The 14818-nt window shown below is 48.7% G+C and overlaps 1 protein-coding gene across 3 annotated transcripts in view; it reads left to right on the top strand.

The window, feature by feature from the left end:
* Window positions 1-669: 669 nt before the first annotated feature.
* The window catches only part of LOC135911567 (MIF4G domain-containing protein A-like), a 90870-nt gene continuing 76721 nt past the window's right edge, over window positions 670-14818 (top strand). The window contains exons 1-2 of one of the 3 annotated variants that reach the window (XM_065443891.2): window positions 670-966; window positions 1853-1958. The gene's annotated coding sequence lies outside the window, so the exon portion shown is untranslated. Of the gene's footprint in view, window positions 967-1534; window positions 1679-1852; window positions 1959-14818 lie in introns of those variants that run through there. The other 2 variants (XM_065443892.2, XM_070523040.1) reach the window with 2 other exon arrangements.

Genomic DNA, 14818 nt, shown 5'->3' on the forward strand with positions numbered 1-14818 from the left:
GCTCCCCTCACCCAACGGGTGTAGGTTTAACGTGACTCTTGTTTGAGTGCAGCCTTTCTTAGCATCACAACTGTGAGCGTCCGCGTTTCAGAACTCATCCGAAGGAGGGGTCAAGCAACTGTCAGAGCCACAGGAGCCACCCAATTGGGCACATTAATTGGTCGATTTTTGTCAATATGCAAGCGTAGCTAACGCGGCTAATGAATAGTGTAAATGCCACACAGCGCGAAGTCTCCGAGAAGATGCTTGGTGCGGCAGTAATATAGAGGGGAAGGGGGCAAAAGCACAATGCAGTTAATGCGCCTGTGTCTAGGCGAAAGTTCAACTTCAGGGTTAGTGTCGATCGCTAGGGCTTGACGGAAGGATTTGATTGATTTTATGTATTCCACATGTGCCTGGAGGCAAATGCTCTCCGCTGGAGAAACACTCCCCGTTCCTTTGGTAGTCATTAAGTATGAAAGACGGCATTACTTCTTTTAGGAAATTAGATCGCTCGAGTGCATCTTAAAATGTTTGAACCAAGCGATGCCTAAGAAATCGTTACAAGATCTATGCGTCAAATATTGCGTTCGCTAGGATCACTGCAATCGCGTTTTGGGAGAATCTTGAACAGATTTTTTTCCGTGGCGCTCACTTTCAGTCAGACCGGCGATCAAGCAGAAGACGAAGTGCGCCACACAGGCACGCGCGGCTGCTCTTTTGGGCCGAGAACGCGCTTTGCGTAGCGTGATAACTATGGAACGCGCAGGAGGTGGCGACGTGCCGACTCCTTCTCAGCGGGCAAAGCTTCGGGCCGAGGGGGCGCGGTAAGCTGGCGCGTACGGGACCCCCAGTGGCACCACCTTCGAACCAGCCCCACCGCCCCCGTCGCAGCGGCACCGCAGTCATCGGACCCCGAGCAACGCAGTGCTGCGAACGGCCCGCCGCAACTATGGCCAAGGAGACGAGCAGCCCGTACTTAAAGAGGTGAGACCGCGATCATGCCAACTACTTCGGAGGAATTCGCATCGCGTGTAGTGTACGGCCGGTACGGACTATTTCCTCTCGGCTGGTAAAGTTGAATCCGGGCAGGTATACGGTTCGGTATAAGTCGAGGAGCGGCGGGGGCGAGAGGTTTTGTTTGCTAGCTAACGTTCTCGCTATCATTGAGTGATTTCTACGCCCGTATTAAAACAATTATCGTGCTACGCATTCTTTGGCTCCAGCCAGACACGTGCGGTGGGCAGATTAGCGAGAACGTTACTGCGTCGTCTTTTTTCCATGGAGATCTCGCCCACTTTGGCAAGCGACGTCAACGAGCTCTGGTAATCCGACAGCGCGACACGGCGCATCCCTGCTGAAGACGTGTGGGCGGGGTTGGCGCTTTCGTGAACCTGGCCGGCGAAGAAACGCGACACAGCACCGCCCGAGAACCTTCGGACGCCACGAAGCTTTCGCGCGACAGCACGTCCCATGTGGAACGGACGCGGCCATGTGTGCTTACCTGCGGCCGCGTCCTACGAGGCGTGGGGCGCGCGCACCGATTGCAGCAAAGGGCTACGTGGCGCAGGAGACGCACGGGTGCGGTTGTGGCCTAATTTTTAGATGGACTGTCGCGCTGGGGCTCTGAGGCTCGGCACAAAACCAGACTGCTCGTGCTGCTTAAGATAATTAAGAAAGAACGAGGAACCGTTGCCGCGTAAGTGTAAATATTGCAATTCCACGAGACTTAACGCAACGCACCCGGCTGTGCAGCAGGGCGTTCTCGCAATATACTGCTGGATATGGAAAGATTACACGTCGTTTGTTTTGCTTTACGGTGAGACCATTCCCCTGTACTTACACTGCAATTCTTTGGCGCGATTGCTTGTAGGTGAAAGAAGAAGCAAACGAGAAAGCCGAGACTTCTAAACCCTTTCGACGCACAGGCTTTCCTTCCAAGAACGTCAAGACCGACACTCAGACGACGAAGCGTTCAGGTAAATGCTAAGAAACACCCACGTTTGCGATTTTTACCTTGAACCAACTTTATGTTTTGTACCGCATGCATTGGAGTAAATGACACTTTTTGTGGGAGGACAACGAAACTATGATGAAACGGGAGTCAACACGGCAGGAAAAGCTGGAAGTGTAGGAATTGTTCTTCCTCCTAGATGCGCGCTAGCTGAAATTGACACTTTACAGGTAACAGAGGTAGTAGAAGCCTAGCTATACGGAAATTCAAGTAGAAATAAAGGTTGTTTTTAGAGTGAACAATTTTTTTTAAAATAAACAGTGTCGCTTTTGCAGAGCAGGTTTAAGGTAAGGCAGACATTGCAGCTAATGACGTATAAGAACACTTTCTGACACAAGTTTTTTCCCCCTTTGAAAAAGCCTTTGGGGCAGTACTTGCTATACATGGCAAGTGTTAGAGCAGCCACATATTATTCCTGCCTCATTTTTGAAGGTCTGAATAATCACTCCAATTGGCGACATATAGTCACAACCAAACTTCGCCCGCTCAATACACTGCGGCAGCAGTGACAAGGGAGCGCCACTATTGTCTCACAGACAATGACAAGGATAAAATGCGTCACGAATTCTGTGTGATGACGTTTAGGCTACGTTCACACTTGGTCTTGGAGCAGGCGGAAGCGGAAAAAACTTGATAAAATCCGCCCGCCTAGGCGGAAGAACTGGGGGAAACCAGGCGGTGAAAAAATCGGTCTCGACCAATTTTTCGCCACGGCGAAGCGGAAAACGGTTCCGCTTACCGGAAGCTTCACTAGCATGTAAACATTCGGTCGTAAAGTTTAACATTTTCTGTCGTTCATTGTCTATTATTAGGAAAAGCAACTAGCTAAAACTATCGAAACTACACCGTATGTCTTGTTTATTTTCTATGGTAAGACGAACGTTAAAAACGGCACGCGCAGTTGCGCGAAATGATAGCTTTTAGTGACGGAGTGGGTCAATGAATGAACGGATGTCTTGAAATTGTGTGATGAACAGCGCCACCCCTCGGACAAACGTACGCAAACTAAATGGATGCGGGCGAAAGCGGCAGTGGTTTCCGCTGCAGTGGCAAAACAAATGCGAACATCTTGTACATGCACGGAAAAGATTTTCCGGCCACTTTGCTTTTCCATACACTTGCCGTTTCTCAAGTGTGAGGTAGCCTTAGCGGCAGATACAAATAGGGCATGTTGCACTAGATGTTTACTATGTTAAGCGTGCCCTATTAGTATCTGTCGCGATAAATTTAAGACTTCCTCGCGGTTTTTCTGATGCGGTATTTTCGTCTGTCTTGATAGCGGGCACGCATGTGGCTAGGATGAACGTTTCTTTGGGGGGGGGGAGGAGCGGGGGCAGGAGGGAGAGGCGGAGCTGATATATTGAGGGAGCGGTCTCTCCCGATCCAAACAAAATATTGTCTAGGGAAAAAATAAAATAAGTAGGAAGGAAAAAAGAAGCGTGCTAAAACCCCACAAATACGGAAATGAACCACTTGATTGTAATTAAAATACATTCACGTGTGCCTAAAATCAACGTAATTCAATCTATGTGTTCTGGGTGCCCTAATGTTTTGTACGCGTCATGCGGCTTATAAATTAAATGTAATTTAAAAGCCTATTACACTGGAAGTGTCCAATGTGCTTTGATAAATTCTAACATAAATGACATGTGCAATGGTTAGAGAAGTAAAGTTTTGAAGGAGCATGAAATACGGATGAAATAGGTATTCGCCGATGTGCCATCTCTGTCTGCTAATAGCCGGTTTGTAAATGCACTGGACAACGGGGGAAGGTCCAGGGTATTGACGAATTATGCAGTCAGCGTTCAGGCAAACAAGCGGAAGCAGCGACTGCCATGTAGATGAAGGTTCAAGCTTAAATAGTATTTTTATTCACGGTGTGAGAATCTAAGCACTAAAACATTTTGGGCCAAATGTTAAGCCCACAGAAGGCCGAACGATGATTCTTATATATCGAGCCTACATCTAGTGCTGTGCTTTTGAAGATTTCAGAGGGCGTCACCGACACTGCTGCTACGGTATTTTCGGGATCTTCGGCAAGATGTGGTTTTGGCCATTTATAGGTCTTTGCTCCCACTTCGATTATGCATACATGAGCGCGGAGACAAATTCGTCGACGCTGTTTGAAACTCGGTGAATGAACACGGCAGCGAGCACGCGAAGTCGCTCTGCAGCCGCCCAGTTGAGCATACTGCCAGTATAGTCTGAAATGCTGGTGAAAAGACAATCTCCATCTTTTCAAAGCTACGCACCAACTAGAACCACAACATGTTTTACTACAATAACGCCGCCGAACGAGCACAGGCACGTGGACCATTCAAAACCCTCATGCCAAAGTACCTCATGGGCTCAGAGGTGGCCGTGTGTTACGCGATCCAAAGGGCATAACTTTGAACTGGAAAAGACTATCGGGTGTCATAAATTGGTCTTGTCTCTGTCCATATCGTCGACGGCGATCTGCCAATACACAAATCGAAGGCCTATAGAGGAGAAGCAGCTGACACCATATAGGCAGTAAAGGTCCTCGCAGATTCGTGGCAGCGGGTACCCATATTGCTCAAGTTACTTTATTCAGATGGCGGTAATCCACACAGAAGCTCCATGTCCCGTCTTTCTTCTTCGCAAACACTACTGGTACGCCAACGGACTCGAAGGAGGCTTAGTAATGTTTTTTTTATCGAGAATTTCGTTAAACTCAGTTTGAATTACCTGACAATCCGATAGAGATACTCGATACGGTCTACGGTGAATATGAGCAGCATCGCCAGTATTGATATTATGTTTGAGGGCAAGAGTCTGGCCTAAGAAGCGATTGCCAAAGCCTAAAAGTTCGCTGTAGGAAAACAAAACGCAGTAGAGGTCTTCAGTTCGTGTGTGTAAAACGTCCATCGCTATCATTTTCTGATACTTGGGGATCAGCAGAAGATGCAGACTTTGGAGAACTGGTAGGCTCAGACGAAGCATCGGGTAAGAGAGCTGTCACATGGTCATCTATATGCTCGAATTGGGCGAGGCAAGCTGCTTGAGGCACAATTAGCTTGGTTAAACCAAAGCTTACGACAGGGATGGAAGTCGCGTTGCGCTTGATAAAGCTGGGTAACGTACGGTGGCATCATGCTGTAGTAGAATGTCGGGCAGTGGAGTTAAGGCGCTGAGACGAGAAGCCACGGGGCTGGGAGGAAGGAGACAGACGACGTCACGGTGACGGCGAGTGGTTGTGGCCGTTGTGATGAAGATTCGGAGCAGGGCCGTCAGTGGCAGTATGATCCTGACGAGAAGCATATGGAGCAGTAGAGGTGCAGAGTCACGGAGATGCGTGCCGTTGTGTGCCGGAGATGCCGTTGGCCATCGGTCACCGCAGTGATGAGTGACGTGGCCAATGCGGAAGCAATGGAAGCAGATGGACCTGTTGGTAAGAGGTGCGCCATTCAGACGGGTCGCGGGATGTGACGGATGTGGAGGAGGCTCGCGAGAGATGTGCTGCACGCTTTGTACGTGGGTCGACGAACACACGGAGGTGAAACCCATGTTTTTAAATTTCTTTGTGACAAGAAGCTCGATCATAGCAATCGTGGCTGATGATGAATCGGTGGGCATCGCTGAGTTGAATGGCGACTAGGCGGCCTCGAGCTCGTGGCGAACGACGCAAGTTACGTTGCCACATGAGATTGACTGGCGAGGATGGCCCTCTGGAGTGAACGTGGCAGGATTATTTGGCAGGCGCACCACGTGATGCGTAAGACGTCGGCTCTTAGCTTGTTAGAAGCGGCGACATTCTTCGATGATGGCGTGTATGGCAGGAACGTTTCCGAAAAGCAGTAAGGTGAAGGCGTCGTCTGCGATATCCTTTAATATGTGCGCCACGTTGTCGCTGTCTGGCGTCTCCTCTTCTTTGCGGGAAAGAGCCAGGACGTCTCGTATAAAAAGGCTGGTTGGCACGGTTGACTCATAATGGAAAGCCTTTAGCGCAACTCAAACGACAGGGATGTGACAGAGGACACAGGACAGCGCTAACTTTCAACTGACGTTTATTGAAACACAGAGGCAGATATATAGCGAAGCAGGTATGGAAAGATACATATATACAAAAATACCAAAGATAAATCATACCCTACGCATGCGCACGCCCATTACCATCGAAGAACGAGATTTCCTTGTCAGAAAGATTAACTGAAGATGTACTCACACAGTCTGCTCCCTGTTTGCGAATTATCCGGGCTTCGATTACTTGACGCATGCAGCGGTCCTTGCTTCTGGCCTCCACTGTGCACGCGCAGAACATTGGCTTGCACGTTTAGCTGGGACAATCATGGAAATGTTTAGAAAGGTTCCCGTCCCTTGGTTTTGCAACATTTCGCTGTGTTCTGCAAGCCTTCATTGAGGTACCTGCCAGTTCGCCCTATGTATACCCGACCACAAGTTAACGGAATACGGTAAACCAACCCTTGCGAGCACTCCACACACTTATTTCTAGACCTTCACTTTACATCCCCTTGATCGTTTAGGAAAAGGGTCCATCAACTTCCTCAACTTTGATAGCTTGTGCTCCGCAACTGCTGTCTTATGTACGGGCGAATGTCCGGACGTGCAGCGGTGGGTGAAAGGGCCGCTTGCACTTTCGATGGCTTGGATGTGTTGCGCCACAACAAACCCAACGTGTCCAAACTGCCTATAAGCAAAGTGACTAAATATCTGGGCGAAAATTACCTTTGTGCTATTCCCGCTGACAAAGAGGGGGGGGGGGGATTTGTCATTTCAACAGGTCAGTTTACCAGAAAAACAAGGGATTCTATCACGCCCTCTGTTCAACAAGCAGAGGAAAGTCGCATTATCGAAGGTGAAGACAAAAGCAGTAAAGCTGCGCAATAGCGTTAACCTTGACCTTCTAGCTAAGCATGTAGATAATAGCGAAAGAAACAGTTTGAAGGTATTGTTTTCCGCGAACTCTCACAAAGTGGGATGCCCTCAAAGGGTAATCATTTCTTAATGTGATTCCTGGCAGAAGACGGTTGCCAGTTTTCTGAAAGAAAAGTTAAATATCTTGGACATCAACGATCCTTTTGTGGTAAAGAATTCAGAAAGTGTTGTAGAATTTTTAACAGATAATTCCGACAAGCGCTTGACTGCCATGTCTATAGACGTAAAAGATCTGTATTATTCGCTCCCTTACGATCAGTTGCTTGCTTGTGTGGAAGACAGCATCGAGTGCTTTGGGTCTGTCGCGTTTCAGAATGCTGCTGGTGTTTCAGTGGCAGGGTACATGGAGCTTTAACAATTATATCTAAACTCGACCTATGCGGAATGGAATCATGGTGTATATTTACAGAAACGTGGTTTCTGCATAGGGTCTTGCATAGCGCCGGTTCTTAGCAATTTGTTTTTAGCTCACCGTGACAGGGCGGTAGCCACTCATCTACAAGATTTTAAGGCTTTAAGATTCTTAGGTTTTTTATATTAATATACAATAGCATAGAAAGCGTTGGACAAGACCTTATCCTTTTTAAAACTTTTTAGGCACTATTTTAAGCCACTTGATTTGGCCCATGAACTACCGGCTGACAACAAGTGGCAATGTTTAGGTTTAATCTTAATTTTCTCAGAAACCCACATAAGCTGGTATACCACCGCAGGGCTATCGAACCACTATTTTCGTATTCATCATCCCACTAGAAGATTGTTAACGGGCAACTGTGAACGTGTGCTTCACCAACGCCCTGAAAAAGCATATCCTGTCATGATACCCGTCAGCCTGAGCGAGCTAGCCCGTCGGCTTTCTGCGGCTGGTTATACCAACGATATGCTTCTTTTCGTGGCGGAAGGCTTGGCGAAGATGTGCAAGAAGAGTCGCTGCGAACAATCCACCGAAAGAAAAAAGACAGTGGTGATTCCGTACATGCACGGAATCTCCCATAGGCTGGAGGGGGTTGCTACTAAGGCCAATGTGAAGTTGACATTCTCTGCCTCAGACAAGCAATGAAAGCTGTGTAAGTTGATGGAACCTTTTCCTAAACGATCAAGGGGATTAAAGTGAAGCATAGAAATAAGTTTGTGTTGTGCACGCAAGGAGTGGCTCACGGTATTCCGTTACCTTGTGGTTGGGTATACATAGGGCAAACTGACAGATGTCTCAGGGAAAGGCTTGCAGAACACAAGCGAAATGTGGCAATACCAAGGGACGGGCACCTTTCTGAACATTGCCATGATTGTCCCAGCAAAACGTGCAAGCAAATGTTCGGCGCATGCACAGTGGAAGCCAGAAGCAGACCACTGCATGCGTCGAGTTCGAAGCCCGGCTAATTCGAAAAAAGGGAGCAGACGGTGTTAGGACACCTTCAGTTAATCTTTCTGACAAGAAAATCGCGTTCCTGTACAGTAATGGCGTGCGCATGGGTAGAGCGGGACTTATCTTTTGTATCTTTCCATGCCTGCTTCGCTATATATCTGCCTCGATGTTTCAATAAACGTCCGTTCAAAGTTAGCGCTGTCCTGTGTCTCTGTCGCGACCCTGTCATTTCTAGTGGCGCTAAAGGCTTTGCCATTATGAGTAAAACGTCTGGTATATATGTGTGGTAGGGCTCGGTGGCGCTATGCGCAAGCGTCGCAAGGGCCTTTTTTGTTGCAGTTGTGCATCCAAAGGGGTGGCCGAACAGTTCGCGAAGTTTTTGATTGAAAATATCCCAGCTGGTGAATTCGCCTTTGTGGTTTTGGTACCACACGCGTGGGGTGCCGCTCTGGTAAAAAACGCCGTTAGCGGGCATGATCGCTGGATCCCCCCTGTAATTAGTGCGGACGCGTTGATACAGGTTCATCCGCTCTTCGATGTCAATGCCGTCCAAGCTGGAATGCAGACCAGGGTGGTGAGCGTGGGAAAGCGTCATGACTGAAGCAGTCCGAAGAGTTGTAGCCGACGCTTAGAGGGTCTCATCTCTCGGAGGCATGGTTGCAAACACGATGTATCGACCACTGCGGGCAGCCATGGTGAGCACGGGGATCGCAAACCTGCATTAAAATGTTACCTGTGGGGTGAGACAAAGGAAATTAGTTCTGCGTATTTGCGAGAGCGTGCAGGATAAGAAATGAGCAGATTGGGTGAGGGAACAAACGTGCATAAATGACATCTTAGTTGAAATCAAGAAAAAGGATTGGTCATGGGCAGGACATGTGATGAGGAGGGAAGATAACAGATGGTCATTAAGGGTTACGGACTGGATTTCAAGGAAAGGGAAGCGTAGCAGGGGGCGGCAGGAAGTTAGGTGGGCAGATGAGATTAGGAAGTTTGCAGGGTCAATATGGCTGCAATTAGTACCTGACCGGGGTAGTTGGAGAAGTATGGGAGAGGCCTTTGCCCTGGAGTGGGCGTAGCCAGGCTGATGATTATGATGATTTGCGAGAGCAGCGCATGCCGAGGCCTAGATAGAAACCAGCTCGTGTCAAGCCCACATGTCCGTCTTCGTGTTCCTTTGCGTCGTGTCTCTTAAGCGTCGTTTGTGTCGCAACGATATACTTCCCGAGTGACGAGAAACTGCTTATTTGGTAACTGTTGTCAAAGGGAGTGTTGCCGTTGTTTTGAATGTGTGAAACTTTGGGGAACCAGTCGCTTTCGCAATCAACTACATTTTTGCCTCTGTTGCACTACGTGGCGGTTCTTCTACTTGCGTGGCCTGCCATTTTCTCTTGCCATACCCGTCGTCCCGATATATTATAGGGATATCTGCCACTACCACATCCTTGACGTAAAATTAGAAAGCGCCGACGAAAAGCGTGCACTTCGCAGCGTGCTTGCTTGGCACAAACTGCAAGCTCCTCAGTGTTTCTGGGTGGCTGGTCAGATAATCGATATCAAGAATACACATGTATCGCCTTTAGCAATCTATTGCAGTACTATAAGAATATTTGATTCGCTATTTGTGTGAGCCAACCACATGTGGAACAACGCACTTCTCTTGCAGCTTGGCCGTTCTGTCTTGAAATGCTCAAAACGTTTTTATATTCCGTCTCCAGTCTTTTACACCAGGGAAACGGCTCTCTAACACAGCAATATTGTCGATAGATGTGTTGTGCAGATGCAAGAACAAGTTATAGATCTCACTAACAGGGAGTGTATGACAAAAGTGAAGTTGTAGGCACGTTTGTGGAAAGAACATGCGCGAGAAGATATTATTTTCTTAAGAGAAATGTACACGAGTCCTTCGAGGAACGAGACTGCGATATCTTGTTCCGGTATCTAATTTTGGTTTCGAATAATTATGACCACTGGCGCCACGTCACACCTAACACTGTAAGTGTGCTTTGACGTATTTCCTTTCCCCTCACTGGAATAAACGCGTTCTTTATCTGGTCCCGACTCCAGCAGTGCGGCTCTTCTTTAGCGGCGCTTCGCGCTCGACCGTTAGGCCTGACGCCGTAGGTCCCGCGTCCGGCCGCCCCCTCGAATGTACTACAATCTGGCGAGGAGAATGAACCCGTTCTGCCACCACGGATGCGGGATCCTGCCCGGACACCGCTAGCGTTGCACCTGTGCCACGTCCGGCCGCGTAGTGCGTTCCCTCGCCATCCACCTACTACGAATTGGCGATGAGGATGAACGCTCCCATGCTGTTTTGCTGGCGCGGACGCAGCTGCAGTTCCTGCCCGCATGCTGCTAGCGTTCCACTTGTGCAACGTCACCCACCGTGGTTGCTCAGTGGCTATCGTGTTGGGCTGCTGAGCACAAGGTAGTGGGATTAAATCCCGGTCACGGCGGCCGCATTACGATGGAGGCTAAATGCGAAAACACCCGTGTACTTAGATTTAGGTGCGCGTTAAAGAACCCCAGGTGGTCAAAATTTCCGGAGTTCACCACTACGGCGTGCCTCATAATCAGAAAGTGGTTTTGGCACGTAAAACCCATTTTTTTTGTGCAACGTCCAGCTGCGCATGGTGTTCCGTCGCCATTGACATACTGCAATCTGGCGACGAGGTGAACCGTTCGTTCTGTTTGCCTCTGCCGTTCTACTACGGCTCCTATACGGCTCCCGCCATGCAAGACGCTACAACTACTACCTCCGTCAACCTCGCCACTGTCAATTATACCACCATGACCACCCCGATCTTTTTTCCCGAGGCTCATCATGGCGTTTGCACCACAAATGCCGCCTTTTCTTTCATTACCTCGCACTCCTACGGGACTATGGTTAACTTAGAAACGTTCTTTTTGCACGTTTCTCCAGGCCACCGGTTGCGACGCACTACAAGACGAGAGGAAGACAGTCATTTTGCTTAGTCAGTTAGTCGCTGGGGGGCACATCTCTACTTCGACCTGGCGTCGCAAACAGACCTGACAACTGCAACAATCGAAGACATTATTCGCGTCTTCGACCGCCATTATGAGGAAGGCACAAATCCCTTCATGCATTGTATATCTTCAGGGATAGGAAACAACGACGCGGGGAAACCTTCTAGGACTTCGCCACCGCATTAGAAAGGCTAGCGCCTGCTTGTGCGTTCGGCGCTTGGCACGACGAGTTCATTCGTGACCAAACCTTCCAAGGCGTCGCATCAGCAAGAATACGGGAACGGTTACTCTACGCAGGACCTTCCCTCATACTGATAAGGGCTTAGGAAATCGGACGAAGCGTTGAGCAAGTTCACAAGGAGCTTGAAGCATTCAACGGCTTGCACGTCCATCGCGTCTCAACGCAACGCCAAGATGGCGCCGACAACCGTCTCCTTCCTCGCTTAGGTGCGCATGTTGGCGGTCCCCGCCAGCCTTCTCCCTCGACCCGGCGGGTTGAAGATGGCGCCCGACGGCATGGCGGAAATTCGCGGCCTGGGGAGGCCGGTCAACATGTCGCCCGGTGTGAATTCCACGAAGCCCGTCGGGACATCGCTGTCCATTGCTACCGATGTGGTTCATCTCACCCGATCGCATCCGATCCAGACTGTCCGGCCAAGCACGTTACCTCCCGTGCGTGCGGAAAGTGGTGCGTTACGCTACAGTTTGCCGTTTGACGAACCGAACGCAACGACAGTTCCCTGCTCGAGCGAAGCTTGTTTCCGCTACCACCGATACAGAATCATCCAATGCAGTCCTGTCTGTGCTTGCAATTCAAGCACTGAATTCCCGTACGGCAATAATTCACGCCGAAGTACTCATTGCGAATACTACGCTCGAGTTGCTCGTGGCTACAGGAGCTACGGTGTCGCTGATGAACAGCTCCCTGTAGGAAGAACATTTCAAGAGTTTTCCTGTCTCCTTCGAGTCTTCGACTCGAGAATTATTCGGAGCAAGAAATTTCGCATCCAGGACATTTCTCAGTGCTCGTCAAGTACCATAACAAGGCTGCAGTAGTGACATTTCACGTCACGAACGAAGGCACTTCTCTTCTAGGCCTAGATGTCATTCCAGCTTTGGGCATTGACATTCATGGGTTTTTACTCAGATGTCAACAAGTCTCAGGAATTCCATCTGACCCAAGCGTTCAGCTTTCGCCTCTACCGAACAACGCTCCAACAGGGTCCGCCCATGATGTTCGTCTTCGAGCTTCAGTGCAACCAGTCTCAGCGAAAATGAGTCCTCTACCTCTGGTTCTCCGTGAGCAAGTCTCCACCGAACTGCAATGGCTGATATCATCCAACGAGTCTTAGCGTCCTAGTGGATTTCTGCGCTTGCCGTGGTTCGGAAGAAAGACAATTCCATTCGACTTTGCATCAATCTCAGGGAACCGAACAAGGCTATCGTGATCAACGCCTTTCCACTATTGAGGGCTGACGAACTGTTGCATAGACTCACTGATGCTACTGTCTTCAGTAAGTTGGACTTAATAGTCCGCTTATCATCAGGTTTTATTGTCCGAGAAAAGCAGTGAGCTTACCATGTTCATGACACCTTCCGCTGTTCAGCAGATAATGTCATCTGTTATAAAAGACTGTCCAGGTACCTTGTGCTGCCTAAGTGATGTTTTGATTTCGGGTCACACACAAACCAAGCATGATAAAAATCTGCAAACTGCGCTTTCCAGAATCTCAGCTACTGGCACGGAGCTAAATGCAAAGTGTGTATACAGTGTCCCAGAACTCACTTCTCTTGGACATAGGTTCAGTGCAAAGGGCATTTCGTCGCTGAAAACAAAAGTTAAGTAAATTGTTGATACACCGCGGCCAACTGACAAGAAGTCGCTGCATTCATTTCTTGGTCTCACGCGATACTACGCTAAACTGATCCCGCAGTACGCTGAATTGGTAGAACCGCTTAGGAAACTGCTAAAGCAAGGACGACCGTTTGTCTGGGATGAGGATACTGAATACAGCTTCCATACTGTTAAGCAAGTGGTTGCATGAGAGTGGTTGCATGAGGGAGGAAGGATGGTGGACAGATTGTTCTAGAGAAACTGGCCACCCTGTATACACAATGCCTCATGACCTCGAGCGTACCGGAATCTTGGAAAAACGCTAACATAATCCTAATTCATAAGAAAGGAGACGCCAAAGACTTGAAAAATTATAGACCGATCAGCTCACTGTCAGTTGCCTACAAACTATTTACTAAGGTAATCGCAAATAGAATCAGGAACACCTTAGACTTCTGTCAAGCAAAGGACCAGGCAGGATTCCGTAAAGGCTACTCAACAATAGATCATATTCACACTATCAATCAGGTAATAGAGAAATGTGCGGAATATAAGCAACCCTTATATATAGCTTTCATTGATTACGAGAAAGCGTTTGATTCTGTCGAAACCTCAGCAGTCATGGAGGCATTACGGAATCAGGGTGTAGACGAGCCATATGTAAAAATACTGAAAGATATCTATAGCGGCTCCACAGCCACCATAGTCCTCCATGAAGCAAGCAACAAAATCCCAATAAAGAAAGGCGTCAGGCAGGGAGATACCATCTCTCCAATGCTATTCACAGCATGTTTACAAGAGGTATTCAGAGACCTGGATTGGGAAGAATTGGGGATAAAAGTTAATGGAGAGTACCTTAGTAACTTGCGATTCGCTGATGATATTGCCTTGCTTAGTAACTCAGGGGACCAATTGCAATGCATGCTCACTGACCTGGAGAGGCAAAGCAGAAGAGTTGGTCTAAAAATTAATCTGCACAAAACTAAAGTAATGTTTAACACTCTCGGAAGACAACAGCAATTTACAATAGGCAGGGAGGCCAGGCACGTACCCAGGGGGGGGCCCGGGGGGGCCCGGGCCCCCCCCCGAAATCGAGTGGCATACCCCCCCCCCCCCCCTCCCCACCCACGCCACCACTCCTCACACATTCCTAAAGCGCCGCCAGATCAATGTTGAGACTTCGCAGCTGTTCATCGGTCAGCATTATGCTGCCTGTTTCACTCCTTTTAGATGGCGGTAGTTATCGGCATCTCTTGTAATGTGAAGGACATGTTTCTCGTAGATTTCGCACCCGCGCGATTAACTCGAGATGCGTTCAGTTATCACCATCTATTCAACCGTCACGCGTATAGCTGTTGCTTTTGTTAGTTCAACCTTCTTTGTTTAGGCTGATCCTGGGACCAGGAGAGGGATGCGGCTGTTACTCAGCTGGTCTGTACTCTCATGGAACGAGTTGCAGCCGGAGAAAACGTCAATTGCGTTTAACTTATCCCTTTGCTTCATTGTTTCCTTGAGTTACGGCCCACCCCGACGCTGGCAGATGCCCGGAACCATATACACGTGATATGGGTTAGATAAGGTGGGAAATAAAATAATGTGAAAGAGCGTCCATCATGAAACCCTGCAATAACCCTTAAACCCATAAGCAAGATGACTGTCGCCCATTACCTCGTCTGTTTTTCCCTAACTGTATAGCACTTTTCGTGCAAAATTGGCA

The sequence above is a fragment of the Dermacentor albipictus genome, chromosome 8 (genome assembly GCF_038994185.2).
Source record: "Dermacentor albipictus isolate Rhodes 1998 colony chromosome 8, USDA_Dalb.pri_finalv2, whole genome shotgun sequence".
Taxonomy (NCBI): domain Eukaryota; kingdom Metazoa; phylum Arthropoda; class Arachnida; order Ixodida; family Ixodidae; genus Dermacentor; species Dermacentor albipictus.